Source organism: Agelaius tricolor, unplaced genomic scaffold, assembly GCF_023055355.1.
Source record: "Agelaius tricolor isolate 1412-34295 unplaced genomic scaffold, bAgeTri1.0.p SCAF_8, whole genome shotgun sequence".
NCBI classification, from domain to species: Eukaryota; Metazoa; Chordata; class Aves; order Passeriformes; family Icteridae; genus Agelaius; species Agelaius tricolor.
The window spans coordinates 40,739,821-40,759,658 of NW_027269268.1; the positions used below are offsets into that span (position 1 = coordinate 40,739,821).

The 19,838-nt window shown below is 41.7% G+C and overlaps 1 protein-coding gene across 11 annotated transcripts in view; it reads left to right on the top strand.

Moving 5' to 3' along the window:
- The first annotated feature begins 2,384 nt into the window (after positions 1 to 2,384).
- Positions 2,385 to 19,838, top strand: part of APBB2 (amyloid beta precursor protein binding family B member 2) — a 164,377-nt gene continuing 146,923 nt past the window's right edge. For 7 of the 11 annotated variants that reach the window (XM_071432490.1, XM_071432493.1, XM_071432491.1 and 4 more), the window contains exon 1: positions 2,385 to 2,539. The gene's annotated coding sequence lies outside the window, so the exon portion shown is untranslated. Of the gene's footprint in view, positions 2,540 to 2,826; positions 2,928 to 19,838 lie in introns of those variants that run through there. The other 4 variants (XM_071432492.1, XM_071432488.1, XM_071432486.1 and 1 more) reach the window with 3 other exon arrangements.

Genomic DNA, 19,838 nt, shown 5'->3' on the forward strand with positions numbered 1-19,838 from the left:
CTTGCCTGAGCATTTCTGTCAAGGAAATTTATTAATAGGGTATTCACTAATAACCTTGGTAATCTGCTAGTTGTCATGCATCTCTAAAGTAGATACAGTGCATATTCCAGGGAGTGTTCTTCTCCAGTATGCTGTCAAAGCATAAAATCTTTCCCTCCTGCTGGATGATGTGCTTTGTTAAAGGGGGAAGCAACCTGATTTGCAAATGCTGGAATGTGATGAATTACCTTTGGATGTCTCTGGAGGTCATGGATCCTTCTGAAACTGATCACGATAACATGATTTTATTACAGATCGTTATAACTATTTAGAGGCTTTTCTGGGCCATCTTCTTAGTCTTGAATCTAAAAATATCAATTAAAATGTGAGTTTTAGCTTTATAAAAGTGTTAGATTAAATCATATCCAATTTTAAGACAAATAGAAAAAGTGGAAAAAGTTTTACGAAAAAGAAAAATACATTTAAGAGTAAATTATTAAATATTAGAGTATAATTTTTAGGTGCTTTGCTCTGAATTACTTTGCCTAACCATTGTACGTCTTCACCTAATTGTTTCTTCCTGTTCATCAGTATAGCACTTATAATTACAAATATTTTTTCTGTTCTTTAGGCTGGTGGATGTCAATATGATCTTATAAAAACAGAAATATTTTTAATTAAAAACTTAATATTGCTATTAATTTTAATGATCCTTTAAATTGTTCTTAGTTCGTGAGTGTTCTGTTATGACCAGGAACATGACTGTAAAGGCAGGGAACAAAACACAGAAGAAAGTTATGGAATGCATAGGAAAAATCATCTCTTGCAGATAAAGAGATTTGCTGTTATAAAAGGTGTGATAAATTTTAAAGCAGACTTGGGCACTTCAACAGGACTACTAAATGTGTTTACATTTACAAGAACATGTCAGAAAATGTATGAGATGCCAATTTCATTATTGTAATAGACTTCTTTGACCTCCTTATATGTCTTAGGTCACTCCAATAGGACACTATTTTACTGCTGATTGTTTTGCATCTGCTGTTCCAGCGACCTCCTAAAATTGTTAGAAGGTGTAGAAGTAAAAGGTCTATTACATGCTTTTCATTAAACTACCATCTTATGTTGAATTTTTTGCTTTAGCAATGACCATTTTCTTCCCCTGCAATCTCAAAAGCTTAGCTTGGCAGAACAGACAATATTCCACATATTTGGAAGGTATTAAACAGAAATATCTCCCTGTGGGTGTGTTCTATTAAGCCTCATTTCTAACTGTCTGGGCTGTTGCTGTGATTCCTTACTCATCCATCTCAAAATGTGTGTAGGGATTTAATCTGAGCTGTAACCCTACAGCAGTGCACGCAGGTTAGAGCAGTGAAGTTGCCAGGCCTGGTCCTTTACTTGTTTGTTTTCTGCACACCTCATTCCTTTCCATTTACACTGGTTACCCGTGTTTGAGACCAACCAGAGCACAGCTGCCTGGAGCCTATGCCCATGCCAAGTACACTCCATTAATCCATGACCAGATGGGGTTTGCTAATGCTCATCAGCCATGTGGGTGTGTAACCCACCACCACGTTGCTACTTGGTGCCCATATCCACTGTGAAAAACAATTCTTAAAATCGTAGAAACATACAATTGTTAGGGTTGGAAAAGACATCTAAGATAATGAAGTCCAATCATTAACCCGACACTGCCAAGTCCACCACTAAACCACACCCCAAGTACTGCATCTACTCATCCTGTTAAATACCTTCAGAGATGGCGATTCCACCATTTCCCTGGGCAGCCTGTTCCAATGCTTAACAACCCATTCAGTGAAGAAACTTTCCTTAATATCCAGCATAAACCTCCCATGGTGCAACTTCAGGCTGTTTCTTCTTGTCCTATTGCTTTTTACCTGGTAGAAGGGACCAACCCCGAGCTGTCAACAACCTCATTTCGGGTAATTGTAGAGAGTGATAAAATCTTCTTCTAGGGCTTCCCAGCCTACCTGACTGTCTCACTGTCTACCTCTCTGTCTCTCACTCAGAGGAGCACTGGGATACAGCAGGTGGCATTTTAGGAGAGTCATAACCACTGCCTCACCTGATACGGGCATTACTACACACGCCAAGGACGAGCCAGACCCTTCTTTTTCCCTAAGGAGAATTTTTTGTTTTGTTTGGTTTTGTTTTGTTTTCCCCGGGGTGTAGACCTGCCTCACACACAACCTCTACTCCTTCAGAGAGGTACATCTGCTCTGATGTGAGCTGCTGACCGCCGTGGGCCGGGCCGGGTCAGGCGGGCCGGGTCAGGCGGGCCGGGAGCAGGCCCCGCGGGCACGCTGCCGCCATGGCGCCGCGGCCATCGCCCCTGGCCCCGCCCGGCTGCCCCCCTGCGGGCCGCGGCTCTGGGCGGCGGCCGGGGCGGAGGGAGAGGAGGGGCGGTGGCGGCCGGCGGCCGGAATCGTTTCCTGGGTAAGCGCAGCGGGCTGGGAAGCGTTTCCGGAAGGCTGGCCGCATCCCGCAGCGGCTTCGGGCGCCTCCGGGGCGGGCGGCGGAGCGGCGCGGTGGGCAGGTGCGTTCCGCGGCGGGCGGCGGGAGGGCACGGCAGGGCAGTGCAGCGCAGCGCGTCCCGTCCCGTCCCGCGGCAGAGCCCCGGTGCGCGGCCGCCCGCGGTGCCGCCGCTCCGGCCGGCCCGCTGCCGGTGGGACCGGGCAGGAGGCCGGGGGAGGGTCCCGCCGCCCTTGGTCGGGACGATTCCGGCGCATCCCGGTCTCGGTGGTGCGGAGCCGAGGCCGGCCTGCGGTCCGCTGCCTTCCCTCGGTGTGCAGGAGCGCTGCCGCTGCTGCAGAGCGCTGGCCGAGCCTGCGGCGAGCGTGGGCTCTGCTCCCGCGGGCGGCGAATAGCAGCGGCAGCTGGTCTTGTTCTGCTGCTGGTGGTGCAGAAAAAAAGCCTGGAAAATGGTAAAAGTGCCTGTAGTAGGTTTGTTTTGTTTTGTTTTGCTTTTTGGTTTTGGGGTGTTTTTTTTGGTTTTTTTTTTTGTTTTTTTTTTTTTTTTTTAAATTAGTAGACTGAGCGGGTTGAGCTCTGTGATTAAATCGTACTCGAGGGTTACGCGCGGGGTTGCAAATGGGAAAAATACGGTCCTTGGAACAAAACGTGGACCCCACGAATCTGTCTTGGAAGTTGTCAGGAATTTGCTTGGGTCCCAAGGCAACAACGGAGCTACTTTTCGTTGCGGCTACAGAGACAGATAAAATGGAAAGTGTAACTTTGTATTTGTACTTCATTGCTTTGCCTGCTTGTTTGCAATGTTTTATAATTCTTGGCTGGGCTCCTGCTTGCTAGGGAGGGTAAGTGTACTTCTGGGCTTTAAACACAAAATAACAAAACCAAGAAAAAAACCCAACTCTGCAGTGGTGGTGCGTTGCTGGGCTTTGTGTGCTGTGGATGCTACTGGTAGCTGTATGTGGTAAATGGTATTTGCAGTGAGTTATTTGGGGTAACAGTGTCTGCTGCACGTTTCAGTGCTTCCCCAAGATCTGCTGTGTAGCCCCAGGAGCTGAGGTACGGTTGCTGCTGAGCTGCTGCAGATTTGCTGTGTCGTCTGGCTTGGAGGTGTGCTCCTCCAGTTTGTTCCAGATCCTACATGTCATGCTCTGGTATTTTCTGAACGCCTGAATGAGTTGTCTGTCTTGTGTTTAAAACTATTTTCTGCTGGCATAATTGCATTTAGTTAAAATAAGAGTGCAGATGTCCTAGCACTTAAGGGAAGAGACATCCTCTTACGGTGACCTTGGGACAAAATCTTGGCTGATTAATTTCCTTGCCTGGAACAGTCATGCGGAGTGAGGATATTTTTGTTCTTCCTTTACAGCAATGAGCGTGTGATGGAATACTTTTTGGCTTGTATTTTTGGGGTCTTTTGTCAGCTGAGGGAATCAAGGTCTGGAGAAGACTCTTTGGGATGAAGAGTAATTTTATCCTGTGTTATGAAGAAAACATAACTGTTGTAACAAGGAGGAAGATTCTTGGCTCTGAAGCAGCACAAGTGAATGTGCCTTTCCCAGCAAGAGTCATCTAAATAGTAGATTACAACTGTGGGAATAATTTGCTAGGAGAGGAAATGCATGACTTGGAAACCTGGATTATTATTTTCGTTTTCAGTTCTGCAGCTAAGCTGGAAACCAGTGACAAAATTGGTCATTTTTTGGTGTGGTGTTGCGTAGACTTTGCTGTGCCATTGGTCAGGAGGGATGGAGTCTTCCTTAGGAGCCTAGAAAGGGCTGCTGCAGGATTTGAGCTGAAGACAGTGGTGACTTCAGGAGCTTAAGGGGGGATTTGAGTACTTGAGATTGCCTGCTGTAAGGATTTTTTAGCAGAGGTTGTGAAAAACTAAAGTGAATCCTGGTAGTTGATGGTAATGGTGAGCAACTGACTGATTACATCTCTGTCAGATAGCAAGCTTTGACACAGGATGTGTAGTCATACTTGAACAAATCATCCACACTGAAAACAAACTATCCTGTACATCCTTTTCTAGTGGGACAGAAAGTCCTACCTTTGTACCCTGCTGTGAGCAAGGAGCTCCGTTTCAGGGAGGGGAGCAGTAGAGCCAGGATGTGCTGGGTGCACTGGCTGATCACTGACTAAGTTGCTGCTGTGGAGGAAGTGATGGTGGAGTGTGTTAGGCCAGGACACATCAGGAGCCGTGGTGGAATGGGTGTGAGCTCCTGGGGAGTGCCAGCCACGGGTTCTCTCACCTGTGCTGCAGGTGGGATAGTGCAGACTGAGGCTGGAGGACAGCAGTGTCAATTATTCCAGAGAAGACAGGGAAAGCCTGGCTTGTTTAGCCTAGCAAATAAGGCTGAGATGGAATATGATTGCAGTCTGCAAGTACAGCTGGGATATAAATACTAGAAAGGGAGAGAGGAGCTATTTAAGCTAAAGAACAATGTTGGCATGAGAGGAAATGTATATAAACTGGCAGGAATAAGTTTAAGCTGAAATTTACACAGTTTCTTCTCTAAATGGGCTCAGGTTCTAGAACAACTTTAAAATGGGATAAATGGAGTAAACCCCTTAACTGACTCTTAAGAATGTGTTGAGGAAGTCTGTATTGTATGCTTGGCTGTGGCAGTAGGATTGAAGGCTTGGTAACTCAGGAAAAGCTTTTCTGTATGTCTGAGTTAATATAGATTTTATGTGTTAGTGTTTCTTATTTTTAAAATCTGACATTACAACACTGGTATAAAAATGCCTGCCTTACCATTTGTATTGCTACATGGTTGCAATGTGCTTAGTGGCTGCTTTCTGAAATGTTTTGCATGTTAGTTTCTTTCTCCACTAAAATAATGTATTGTCTAACAACTGCATCTAATTGTGTGGAAAATCCTTTTCCTTAAAGTACAAGCTGTGCAAAAGGAAACTATGTGTTTGTATGTATGAGCTGCTAGAGCTTATTAACTTTCAGGTTAAAAAATGAACTGCAGCAATTCTGCCCCCCCCCCCCCCCCCCCCATATGTAAGTAATTCATAAATCCTCTCAAAAAGGAGTTCTTGGAGGGGGCGGGGGGGGGGCTGTACAGTAGACCCAGATAATGTGAACTGAGACCAGTTCTCCAAGGTATGCTGTGACTGGAAGACCAGAATTAAATGAAGTTAAAACAAATTTGAAAACAAGTCTAGTGGAGCTAGTTGTGTATGGGATTTGTCTCATTTGTTGTCCTGCAAAATAGCTGAGTTATCTGGCATGGTGGTTGCAGTAGTTGAACTTGTATGAGGTCTGTAGTTGGTTCGAAAAATATTGTGTGTGCAACAAGGAATGCAACCAGCTGCAGATGCTGTATAATGGTTACTGTGACTGTCAGCAGAACCTGACTGCTTCCCATGATGATCAGTATCCCAGCACCTCTGTGCCTGTTTCCTTGTCTCATTATGCTTTGGACAGAGCACTGATCTATGCTGTCCCCAGAGATTTAAGGAGCAGAGGGTGTTTTTGGAATGCTGTGTGGTGTCCTGCTTTAATTGCCTAATTCTTATTACCCTTCTGCCTGCTTCTCTTGGAATCTGTTGTCTTCTGCAACCTTTTTTTCTTTTTTCCCTTTTCCTTTTTTTTTTTTTTTTCTGGTCAACATGAAAGCAGATGTCAAAGAAAAATAAGAACAGGATGCCCTTATTCAAAACCTCCTCTATAGATACTCTCTGAAGCTCTGGCTGTTCTCAGCTTGTTGTTACCAGAGTTGGGTGCAAGCTTTCCCTTCAAAACATTTGGGGGTTTTTGGTTCCAAATGCCTGTCTGGTCTGTCTGCAGCCTTCTGGGACCTTGTTGCAGGCTCTATGGCCTTAAGCCAAGAGTGCTGCTTGTCTGTAGGTCTGCTCCTGGCTGGGAAAAGAATTCCTGATTTCTGCTTGGCTTCCCCTGGATCCCTGCTGGGATTATTGTCTCTTATCGCTTTCTGTTCACCTGCAAGGGGTGCTACAGGTAGGAGGCTCTAGAGCTCTGGCAGGAGAATTTGAGGGAATTGTTAGGGTGTGGAGGGTGCCCTGGGACTGCTGATGACCACTGGTTTGTCTGTGCCTCATATGGGAGGTCCTGGTTGCTGAAGTCTGTTGCCAAGGGTGTAAGAGCAGGCTCTGCAGCAAGGCTATGGGAAATGAATGTAGGAGTCTGCCCTGACAAAGACAGCAGACACTTGGCCTCCATCACTCTCAGGACAGTGAGTTAACCTTGTTAAACAAAGTGGATTTCTTTATGACTTAAAAAGATGAAACTCAATTTAGCTGGAGATCTAAGGTCAGCCTCAAAGTTCTGTCTCCCAATGTTAAAGCCGTTTTCTTTCTTTAACTGCAACATGCTGAGCTTCAGTCACCCCTGAAAATGTGATATTTGTTTGGGTAAGTATTTAGATCATGACTTTTACTGCTGAACAAACCCTGCATCTGGGTGTAACACTGATTAGTGCATTTTTAAAGTGGTCTGCATACCAATTAGGATGATTAACTATATGCAAATATGTGCCTTTATCAGTAGTCTTTGCTGCATTTGATACTGAGCACTGATCTCAGATGAATGAAGCTGGGCACAGTTCAGTCTAGGAATTCATGAATGTAAACTACTAACTTGAGTAGTAGTGCATTGAAAGTAATATGTAACAGAGGGCGGTTTCCTAGAAAATAAAACATGCAAATTTTTCTTCTGATCCCAGTCCCAGATAGCCAGTGTCTGTAATTCTGGTTTATTTTAACTTATGAATAGTGCTGTGGCTGTAAAGTACTTTAAGCAAACTCCTGGCAGACTTATATTTGACAGTTTAATCTGTTTGACTTCACAATTTAAAAACCCCCACTAAAATCTCAGTGGTGTCCTCCTGTAGCTATGCCAAAATGGAGTTATAACTCCATGATTTATTACTGTTTGGCTGTTCTTATTTTCTGGAGAAGACTTAAGGGGAATCTTTTTTTCCTTTGTCTTCTTTGTTGGATTACATTGCACTCCAGATAATATACCCTGTCAGACAAAGTATCAGCTCTGTCTGCCTTTGGGACAACCCTCCTGGAAGCACTAGTCATGCTTCACTATGATATGCTTTTAAGCAATTTTGCAGTGTCTTTAGTTGTTTTGTTGGATGTTTATTTTTCTTTGCCTTTAGTGCAAGTGCACTTTAATTTTCAAAGGCACCAAAAGGAACATTTCTAAAGTACTTCTGCAGATTTCAAGTGTAGATGATGTGTTTAAAAATACCATTTGGATTTAGTGTTGGTGTTAAAATATGTTTAATGAAGTACTCTCTTAGTCCCAATTGATTTTTTCCTTATGTCCATTAATTGGTTATGGAGGGAGGTTTCCCAATGTAATTACTGTATGTGAAGGACAGATTGCAAAGAGAAGGAAATTGTCAGGCATTAATGTTCCTTACCTTTATGAATTAACTTGTTTTAACAGAAGAAGCTACCATAAGCTTTATATGTTTTGTTGTTGTTGTCTGTTGTAGAAATGTATCTTTTCTTTGCAGTGTTCTCAGGATAGTTATTAAATGGCAGTCATTAGTGTGACTAATATTGCCACAAAGACTTTATTGGAAACCTTGTAAGTATCATTTCTCAGATGAATTGAAGGGAGATGCTGCAGGGTTCCTACAAACCAGCTGCAGAATTCTGCAAATGAGGAGCTTGACATTAAGCTATCCTATGTATCTAATATAGAATTTCATTTTCCCAAACTACTGCTTCCACTTCATAAGGAAGTGGAAGCAGTAGTTTGGGTAAATATGGCAACTAATTCATTGCTCTTGTGTTTGTACTTGCCTTGTTAATTCTATTTGCAAAGAGGTTTATTGTTAGGAGGAGATATTTCTTAGCAAGGTGTTGAATTGTGTACCTATGGAGAAAGCTGTGCAGAGAACCACCGTGAAACATGAAAGGGAACTGCAAGGAAGAGAAATAAGGAGGAGGAATTCTCTCCCATGGAGAACTTGGCACTTGACAGATCAAATTCGATTTAAATGTGACATAATGGAAAGAAAGTTTAATTACATTGTGTAAATGAGTTGAAGATACATAGGAATCTGTATAAAATAAATCTATGAACTAACAGCAAGATTCATTTGGAAGTAAATACAGCAGGCAGCCTGGGTGTTTGGGATGCACATGGCATTAAGAAAACCTTCAACACTATGTGATGATCTTGTCTTCTTGGCACCCTGCATGCCTCCTGTGTGAGCAGGAGAGGCAGATCTCCATGGTATTTTGTTGATGGGGTTTTTTGGGTTTATTTTTTTCCCTGATACCCATGTGGGTGTAAAACCTTTGGGGAATGTGAGATCTCACCAGGTCAGGCACTCTGGTGGAATGGCAGGTTGGGAAATAACTCATATTTTTCAAGTTGTGTGGGAGCCTGCTTGCCTTTTTCTTCTTTTTTTTTTTTTTTCTTCTTTTCTTTCTTTCCCTCTCTTTTTTTCCCACCTTAATTCAAGAAAACAGTAAACAGCACAGGAACCATCAGTAAAGGGAATGGTTTAACACAGCTGTATATGAAAAGATACATGTACTCAGACAAACAGGATAGTAAAATTTTTTTTGAGAAGTTTGACATTAATTATCTTTAAAAGTTCTCCAGTTTAGGAAAAATGTTTGATGACGCTTGTGTATTTGAAAAGAGAAACATTAGAAAAACCCCATATTTTTAATTATTTGAAGTTTGCTTCTTGGAAACATTTCAGATTGGATTTATTGTTAGATAACTTTGTAGGTTGTTAAGAGGACTAACAAAGGATATTGAAGTAACACAAAATAATGTTGGCTTTAAGCATGTGTTATTATTTAAGCATGTGCAAGAGCTGCTAGCAAACAATGCTTAATTATATATGTGTTTTAACCTTATTTTTATAATCTCTCCATGCTGTTATGTCAGCACTGATGTGTAAACTTTTTCAGTGAAATGTCCTGTATATTTCCTTTTGCAAGTATGGATTTAAACATGGATAAAAATGATGATTCTGTATCTGCCAAAATATAGCAAGCTTTCTGGTAGAGGCATATCAGCATTGAGGAACCAGTAATGCTTTTCTGAAAACCAATATAGACACGTTCTAATGTGATAAAAATGGTGCTGTTTGTCAGGGAAATGGCTTAAGTGTTCCCTGGGAAGTTTGTCTTTGCAGCCTAACAGCATGTCAATATTGTGATGCCCTTGCACTGAAGTGTAACTCTTGATGGCAGATCACAGAAAATTCAGGAATTCTCAGTGAGGAGTCTGTCTGGGGAAGGGGAACAAGAGGGGCAATTGGGTGACTCTGAGGGATGTCAGTGAGGCTTGATGTCAAAAAAATCCTGAAGTTAGGGGATCCTCAGAGCATGGTTAAAGGTGTGTACCTCAGGCAGGAGTCACATTTCTGTTGTTTTCTATCTTGCTTTGGGCTAAAACTCGGCCAGCATATGTTGCATGTTGGTGTAGGGGGATACAATATAAGAAAAGAAAGGTGGTATAGAAAGTAATCTTACCCCCTAAAGAGTTGCAGCTGAGCCAATTATTAGAGATTGGGAGCAGGCTTGACTTTAACAGGCCACAGCTGTAGCCAAAAAGAAGAGTGTTATAAAAGAGTGGATTGGTTGGTTGGGGGGACCTGGAGTCAGTTGGCTGCTATGAGGACAAGGAAGAGTCAGTGCCTAGAGGAGCTGCCTACAAGAAATATCAAGGAGGTAGGAAGCTCTAGCAATATGGAACCTTTGCAATACAATGACAATAGAACCTTTGTAATGTAATGACAGCATGTTGGTTCTGAAATGCAGTCTCCATGCTGTGCTTTTGGCCAGCCAGTGTGCAGTAACACGTACAATGATGCGATAGGGTTTTACTTGCTTGTTTTTAGGCAGAAAACAGGGGGATCCCTCAGTGCTTCCCTGGCCCAACCAGCAAGTCAGGGGGTGATGTTTGTTCTCCCCCTTTTCCAATGTGTGTGCACACGTCATAGGGAAGGGAACAGCTGACAGGCAGGGTATGGCAAGGTACATCCCTAAATTTGCTGTTTCCCTGGTGGCAGAGGCTCTGGTGATCCTTGTAGGCCCAGAGATGTGGCAGCTGAGAGCTGTCACTGTGCTTGCCTTGCAGTAACCCCAAGGCTGCACTGAGCAGTGTACCCTGCCAGTGTGGAGAGGCCCAGGAGCTGGTGGCTGGCTGCCTGCCATCCTGCAGCACAGAGCCTGCCTCTGCTGCTGCCAAACCAGCAGGTAGGAGTGCTGGCTGGGCGGAAAGCATTTTGTGGGATTTATCCAAAATAAATATCTAATTTTGTATGGGTGAGGCTGAAATTCTTCAGCTGCACCTCCTGCCAGAGTAGAAGAGAAACCCTCTTTGTCTCAATGCTTTTCTGTGCATATGTAAGGTAAAGCTATTATTTTCCTAAATTTAAAGTTTGAGTCCTCCTTCCATTCCTAGATGGATGTCTAGATGTATACTGCTTTAAAAACCTGTTTGAAGACATGTAACCCAAACTTCTGTGAACCTCCCCAAAGAGGCTCACAATTGAGGCATTTAGCTGAATCTGCTCTGTGCTTCTACAAAGTCCTTGAAGTGTAAATATAGAGCTGGAAAAAAGTAGCACTTGATCTGGTATCCCAGCTTGCACTAGGACTTAAATTAGGAGGTATGAGCTTCTGCTATAAATTAGAAATTTGAGTTTCTTAATTTTTGGCCTGATAAATCCTATTACTCCTTGAAAGCTGTTAAGGTTCATATCTGCAAATTCCAAGGTTGTTTTAAATCTATGGGTTAAATAACACATATGCAAAGGTTTAAAATAAGGCTGTCAGCCCACACAGCATGCTGGCTGTAAAACCAAGACTGGACAGTGTGGGGCTGATTCAGGATGTGCTTATCTGACTTCAAACCTAGCTAGTGTTGAGCTTTAGTTTCTGCTGCCTATACTGCCTTTGCTGCATTACAGGCATGGAAAATTCATAGGCTGCTGATGTTTACTCTGAGAGAGCTAATGACACTAGAACAGAGGGTGGGTGCTTTTGGCAGTGTCACCAGGCTGTCCTAGAGAGCTCTTCCATGGCATGGCACACAGTGTGCGCATGTCCAGAGTTCTCCTAGAGCACTCTCCCTTGGCACACAGTGTGAGCCTGTCCTGAGTTGTCCCTGCTGAGTGTATTTGCTGAGTGCAAATACTTGATAACTTCCTCAGGCAGACGGTGTTCAAGCAGGGAGCTGGGCTTTCCCCCATTCTGGGGGGAGCTGAGATTGCAAGCAAATATTTTAAGCATGGGTAGATGCAGTGTGCTGTTATGGCAGGATTTGTATCCTCCTTGCACAAGCTGAGCTTGAAAGGAGGTGTTGAAATTCTAGATCCTTAATGGTAGAAGATGAAACTGAATTTGAATAGATGTTAAACTGACAGAGGAGATGCTCTAAGGAGCATGACACACATATCCTGCAATTCCAAAAAGAAGATACTGGTGCTCCCAAAGGCTGGCTCAGGAAAGGCACCTGTAAGAGGACTCAGGTGGAGGCAGGAGCTAGTACATAAAGAGATAAAGAGGAATCTTAATTACACAGAGGAGCTAGATGATGAGATTTGCTGCAAAATACAAAATAAGCCTAAGTCACTTGCACAGAGTTAGATACCAACCTGGGTATAAAACTCTTCTGTGGAGCAGTGGGGAGGCATAGTCTGTGCAAAGTACAAATAAATACATTTAAAAATGTTTTTTTAGGTTTCTTTCTTTCCTCTCCTTGTCTGTTTCAAGGACAGGCCAGAGTTTATCCTGTAAGATTCTAAGAAACCAAATTTGAAAATAATTGTTTTGTTTTGCAGAAACTGAAGTTTCCACATGGGAGTTTGACATACAAGCTATTTTCCTTTGCGTTTTCTTGGCTATTCCAAATGTAGTAGTGTCTGTGGCTTTTATTATCTCTAATTCAGAAGCATAAGCTACCTCAAATGCTTTCACAGCACAGCAGGGAGTTTTAATAGGTCATGAGAGACCCTGTGCAAAGCTTGTCAAGTAGCCGCAGCTGGTTGGTAAAAGTGGATGATTAAAAACCAGTGTTTTCCAAAGGCTTGTAAGCTGAGTGTGACAGGCTCATTGATTAGCCATGTTTCTACCTCTCTCAGAAGCTATGGGTGAAAGAACTTTTTCTTTGAAATAGGGCAGTGCACACAGTAATGCTTGACTCTTGTGGAAACTAATACTTTCTTACCTCAGATGGTATCTGAGGATATGGTAGTAAAATTATTGGTACTTTTGAAATGGGTGTTTTTTGTCGAGGTTTTTAGCCATAACTAGAAAGCAACAGAATGTCTTAAACTTGATAAAATGTTTCAATTTGAAGCAATAGAGTTTTCTGTGTGAAGACCACATCACAATTTTACAAGGTGAAGTAGATTGGTGTTACTGAGTGTTTGCTGAGGCAGAGCACACAGAGGCAAAGCACTGTAGTGAAATGACAGTATGGGTTGGATACACTCTCATGGGGGGAGCAAGTATTTAAAAAAAAGGCAGCTCTACTGGGAAGTCTAGCTCTAGTACTGTTATCTTAAGGGTCACCAGGGATGGTTTCAGAAACTCAGCTCGCTTTAGAACAGCAGCTCATTGTCAGAATCAAGATCGTGAAATTCACTTCTTGCTTCCAAAGAGAAGTAGTGCTAGGAGGCTTTTGCATGCTCATTTCCTTTGTTTACTCCATGCTTTTTCGTGGTATAAAAATATCTGTGTTTAAAACAACCTTTTTCTTAAAACATTTATCTTTGAAGAGAAAAGCAAAGTGCTTTTCAAATTAGGTGCTCTGAGCACAAAGTTAAGAATAGCATGCCAATGGGAACTTTTAGATCTGCTGGTTTTCCTGTTGTCACATGGATTTCACCACATTAATACAACTTTTGACAATTACACCCTTGACTCAGTTACTCTTTTTATGCTTTCCTTTTCACACCAAGTCAGGCAAGCATAAACATTTAATGTATATTAGAAATGAGAAGTTTTGTCTTCAGAAATGAATCACTGTGGGAGGGAAGGAGGGAGAACAGCGAGGATTTTTTTTCCTGCATTCTAAAAGAAATTGTTAGATGGATACTTAGGTCCTACCACACTGATGGGGTTCCCCCCAAATACTGGTTGTGATAGATGAGTTTCTTAAACTGTATTAATTTTTTGGGCTGAATACTTTGTATGCAAGTTGCATGTCACCAGTGACTGTGTTGCCAAAGAAGGTCTATTGATGCCACCACTCAGGCAAGTGGCATGTTTTGGACTTTACTCCTGTGAGATGGTAATTGACTGCCGGCCCATATTATAAGGGCAGAAGAAGGCATTAAGAAAAAGAAAAGGTGCTTTTTAAAAGGAGAGTAATTACCATAATAATTTTCTGTGTAGGGCCATTGGTAATATAAAAGAAGCTAGTTAATTTTTTTTTTTTATTCCTGAGGATAAAAATAGGAGCTAGAAGTGATAATGGTGTACTAGACATTTAGATTGCTTTTATCACAGATTATCTGTTTTACTCAATATTCTCAGGTAATCATTATCACTTAGTTCCTTCTGTCTTTGTCTAGAGGAAACAAATCTTATTTTTAGCCTCCATCCTGGTTTTGTCTAAGTCATTCATTGCTCTTCTGTTTCATTAAGCTGCAGCCAACCATCAGATGTGGGATCATATTATTATTATCATCATTAAGGAACTCTGATGCTTCAATTACCTGTGTGCCACATTTTCAGTGCTATAAAGAGAGGTTACACACTGCCTGTGCATCCAGTGATAATAGTACTGGGAATTTTTTCCATGAATTTTTTAGTCGCTGTTATTAAGACTGTCATGTGTATGTAACCTTTAGCATACAGAGCATAAATTGCTGCTCCAACTAAACTTAGAATATGAAAGCAGTAGAGCTTTACTCCAATGAATTAATTCTCATGCTCTCAGGTGTCAAAATTGGTTGAAATTTGGTGGCTTAATTTCACATCAGTGACCCCTTTGTACAAACATGTACTTGTTATCTCAGTGCAGCAGTGTGGGATTTCTGAGGAGGAGCACTGCAAGCTGCCAGCTGAGCTGAAAGGTCTCACGAGTCTCTTCCTCAGCATGGAGTGACTTAACACCTCTCAAGGCCTGTGACACAGTTGTGCTTGTCTGCAATTAGCTGCTTGACTAATTCCCAGTGTTGGTGGTTACAGAGATAGCATTGCTGTTGCCCTATACTAGGTATTTCTGTTCTGTAAAGACCAGAAATTAATAGGTAGATTTTGTTGCAAAAAACATGGATTTCCCTGAGGTGAGTTTTCTTATTGGGAGGGAAAACACAAACTTAAAATTTCTCCTTCTCAGAAAGGAGACTGCTGCTGCTTGGAGAGTAAGTGAAACAGAAGCTGTAGAAAAAGCTGTTATTTTCTTGGGTGACTAACCATGTTTTTTATTTTCTGTATAGAATCATAGAATAGCTTGGGTTGGAAGGAACCTCAAAAGTCTTGTTCCAACCCCCCTGCCATGGGTAGGAACGCCTTTCACTAGAGCAGGTTGCTCAAAGCCCCATCTAACCTGGCCTTGAACATCTCCCAAGGGACTGAGCATTCACAGCTTGTCTGGGCAATCTGTTCCAGTTCCTCACCATCCTCACAATAGAGAATTTCTGCCTAATATCTACTCTAAACCTGCTCTCTTGGTTTGAAGCAGTTTCCCATTTCCTGTCATAATATCCTCTTTCTCCATCTTTCTTGTAGACTCTGTAAAAGAGAACTGCATGGGGTTTGGAGTGGGTTTTTTTTTTTAAATATCTACTCTGAGCAATGAAGTATTACATTTTCATTCTTTGCATATTTCTTGATTTGGTTCAAATAGAATATAAACATGTGTGAAAGTTATTTATTTTCCAAAGTGGTAACAGCCCCTGGTGTGTTTGAAGCACAGTGTGTGTTTACAGAAGAAACAGTCAGACTGTTAAATTTTAAAACATATATTAAATGAAAGAATAATTAAAGCCATGTATGGAAAATGGGACAAAATGCAACATAAATTTATCTATTGGTGGACCATGTCAGAGTAAGTGACCCTTATTTTCTTTTTCCTACCTTAAGATGTGAGTCAGGATAAATATTTTTATTTCATCTGGTCTTTAATAAAATATTTTTTATGGCAGTCATTTGAGTTACAAAGCAGTTAAGAGTTGTACCAAAGGGGAAACAATAGAAGAGCAAAGGAGATGCCTAGATTGAGGAAGACTAGGAGTGGGATGTTGCCAAAAAAAAATAAATTGTCAACCAGAAGTTAGGAGTGCTCAAAAGGTGCATTAATCTTGCTGGTATTAAGTGAAATGTTGCAGATGTGTACAGGTAGACTAAACCCTTATACAAAAGAAGTAGAGCCATTATACAGTATACTGTAGAGTTCTTCTCTAGGAAGAAATTAATAATTTTAATCAAGAGAACTGAGAAAGATGATTTAAAATCCAACTTGATGTAAGAAGGCTCCTTGTTCTGAACAAAAGCATTGGCTTTACCCCACACAGTACTCAGCATTTCAGGGGAACACACTTTGGGATTTCTTGTCCCTTGCTTTATCTGGTCTTTCCCTGCCCTGATGTTTTTGATCTCACCTCTTCTTTCTCAAGTTGTACAGTGGTCTTTGTGCTTATAGCTCTGGAAAAGCTAATTGAAACAAGATTTTGCTAATTGTCTTTGGAAGTGGCACAAAGAATGACTGGACAGGCTTGCTCAGCCTGGGAAAAGGGAGAAGTGCTCTATCATTCTTGGCTTTGAACTGCTTGTGGCTATATGGTTTCCCAAAATGTGGTGGCAATTTCCTATTTGGCTGCGTGGAGGTGAAGTCCAAAAGCTTCAGCAGAGTTTGGTGTTTCTTGCTGCAAAAGCTTTGGCAAGGATTTCACTGCATACATAATTATAATGTGTGTTAAATACAGAAGGCTGTATAATACATTAGTATTTATTAAATACTATCATTAGCTGAATTTATAAAGTTCATAGTTGTGTTGTGTGTGACCTGGAACTCCCCAGGTTTAGGACTTAGTTTATGTATTAGAGTTGCCTGTCTTAAAAATACCAAAGGACATCTCCTTTCGCTGATGTTTTTAAGTGTCAGTGTAGCATTATGGTGTGTAAGTGATTTGTATCTTTGAACACAGTGCTGGAGAAGGATTTCCCTGCTCTCAGCTTTCCCCAGTTCATGGTATGTAAGTTATGGGCTGCCATCTCCAGCCCATGAAGACAGGGAGTGATGATCCAAGTAGTGTCTCTTCTTCCTTGCATATCTGCATGGCAAATCAAGGCAGCTCTGTAAGGTAGACAGAGAAGATGTTAGAGCAAGAATGAAGGTTAGCTTATCTAAATACTCTGCTGTATTTAAAATCTTAATGACAGCAATTCAAGATTTTATGTAGACAGTCAGTGGTGAACCTTTAATACATGTGGTAAGATCTATCCTGTGTTAGACTCAAAGAACAGTGTAGAAAATATGTTTTTCCTGCCTAAAGGAAAGCATTTGCTACCCTTGTTACTGATGGTTGGTATGCTGATTCTGAGTAACCATTGTAATTGGAATGAGTAAGCTAAGATGGAGGAGAAGTGTTAACTTTGAGTCACTCATGGCCAGAGTTAAACATGGCATTGTGCATTCTTAATTCTGTAAAAGATGTTGTTTCCAAAATTCCTAAAACACCTTTGGATCTGAATAGCTTGGGTTACTGCTATTAAGTTACGACAGGGATTTTGGTGTTCTGGGAAAACATTTTTACCTGCCATGATATTTGTTCATTTCTCTAAGCACTATGTGGTTCCTTTGGCTTTGCTTTTGCATTTTAGGCAGTATTTTAATGTCTTCAGTGCTTTGATTTTGGCCTACTGGTGCTAGTAGAATAGAGGTGCTGAACTACTTCCCTCTGGTGTAAGTGGGCCCTGAATCATGTTTGAAAACCATGTCACTTTGTTCATACAATATTTGGCTCTCCCTCCCCAAACTGGCCACTGGGTCTTGACATTGGGTCATTGCACAACAAAGAGGGCAGAGGCAGCTTCACTCCTCCTTGAAGTATCTGGCTCTGAACACTTTGGCTTTAGGCTGACAGTGTCCAAGCATCAGCCAAGTTGGAACATGTTTTTGATGTTCTTTTCTGGCAGACAGCGAGATGTTTGTAGTTTCAGTATTGTTTTCAGAGAAATGCTTTTAGTCCCAGTTTCAGCTGGTAATTTAAAAAAATGATATCTATCCAAAACCCATGAGAAGCTACTTCTCTGATGAGGGGGGAACTGGAGTTTGAATCAGATTGGTGATATTTTGAGATCAAGATATGCTTTAATTGAAAATATTCCCTTAATTCTTGGTGTAAAGCATCATTTTTGCTATGGAGCAGCTGCAAAACACAAGCTAAAATTGCCCTAAGCTAAAGATTTATTGACTTTGCTTTTTTTCTTTCCTCCCCTTCTAAAACAATCTGCAGTATGTTGTGAAGTAGGGTAGCTGTGTTTGGACTCTAAAGTGTTTTGCAGTGCTTAACTGACTGCAGTGGGTTTGATACAGAGCAGCATTCAAAAAAAGCATGGCTTTTTGTGGAAGGCAGGAGCACAGCAGCAGACAGTTACTGATGGGTTTTGAACAGGATGCAAAGGGACTAAGGAAGCTGTGGCTCAGAGCAGAGGAGCTGTAAGCTGATGTGCTGTTTGATATTTCACTCTGCTCTCGTGGGTTGGACCATAAACATCTCTCCCTGTTTCCCATTTTGTGTTTTGCTCCCTGCCAAGGCAGATATAAACTTGCCGTGTTATTTGAGGTTTTTCTGTACAGAGGTACCTTTTAACTGCAATTATGGCAGAACACCTCCCTCCCTGGTGGGTAACCTGTAGTAGCATTGCTCATGTCCCTGTGTGACCAGAAATAAAGATTAACAAACACTTTCCTGCTGTAAAACTTTCCCCCAGGTTGAAATGGATAGGAAAGTTCAGTGGGGCTGATTAATTCTAATTTCCCCCCCTGCCCCAAGCAAATAATAAAGGTTGCTGTTAAATTCACCTCATTCTCTGTTAAGGTCGTATTAAACTGCCTTACATTTAGTGTTGGTAGAGGAAAGCATTATATTGAGAAAAACACTTTATTGTGGAAAGATTTTAAAATTATATGGAAGCATAGTACTTAGTGACCAATACAATTATTTGTGTTGCAAGACACCAGAACAAAGGAGTTATGAATGTTGTGAATCTGCCATGAAGGTGCCTGACTTCAGTTCCTGCATAGCTCTGTGCTTAATCACGAAAGGATCTGTCTACATTGGCAGTGCTGGAGAATTTAACACAGCTCTAAGGATGTTTTTAGTTTATGTAAGGATTCCTACATATTTCAAATACTTGGTAATTGTGCTTGTGTGTTTTGGGGGGAAAAGTGGAGGGAGGTGGCTTGAGTAATGTTGTTCGGTTGGTAGTAAAATAGTTACACATCTATCTTTTCTTACTGAGTAAGATTTGAGATATAGGTGCCCTTAAGGCCTTGCTTTCCTTAGTCCCTGGGGAAATTTCTCCACCTGGATTCTTAGCCTGGTGTTCAAAGTACCAGCTGCAATCGAGTGTTTGATCATGCAAAAGATAACCAGCATGTTAAATACATCTACATGGATGTGTGACATCCAGGAACGGTAAGAGGGAAATTCCTCTGGCTGGTTGTTGGTTTACATGCAGGTCAACTCTTCTTTTATTATGGATGGTTAAGTGAAGAAAAGACTTGGAGTGAGTGCCAGGCTATTTCTCCTTGAAAGACTAGTCAACAGATTGTTTAAGAACTTACAAACTGCAGGAATTAGCAGCCTGGCAGCCTAAGCTCTTACAGGCTTTGAATAGCATGTGCTCAGGAGCATTTTTCCTTTGACTTGTGAGGACAGCTACATTTTACAGTGGTCATTATGCTCCTGGCAGGGTTTGCAAACACATCCAGTTGAGTTTGGCTCGACTCCTGTTGCTGCTGGTGTTTTGTTTTTCCAGAGTGCCTTTAGCTGCTATTCAGCACCTTTTATCAATCTGGCCTTACCACAGCATGGAAACGAGAAAGGCTTGCATGGAAAGTCACTGTCTAGGCACTGACTGATGTTACTTTTGTGTTTCATCATCCTCTTTTCCTGCACGGATCTTTTTGGCCACCGAGGTAGGGAAAGCCCACTAGCTCAACGGCAACACGAGAGGCAGCATTGTAGTGGAGAAGTTTTCCCTGTTGCTGAGTGGTGGTTTTAATTAGAATGGGGAGACTTTCTTAAAATTTAGGATTTTGTGTGTTCCTGAGTAAAAAGAGGACTTCTTTTCTGAAGTTACCTACTCCCCTGAAATATGTGCATTTACAAGTTTGGCCAAAGTTGTGATACATCAGTACATTTCAATGAAAACCACAA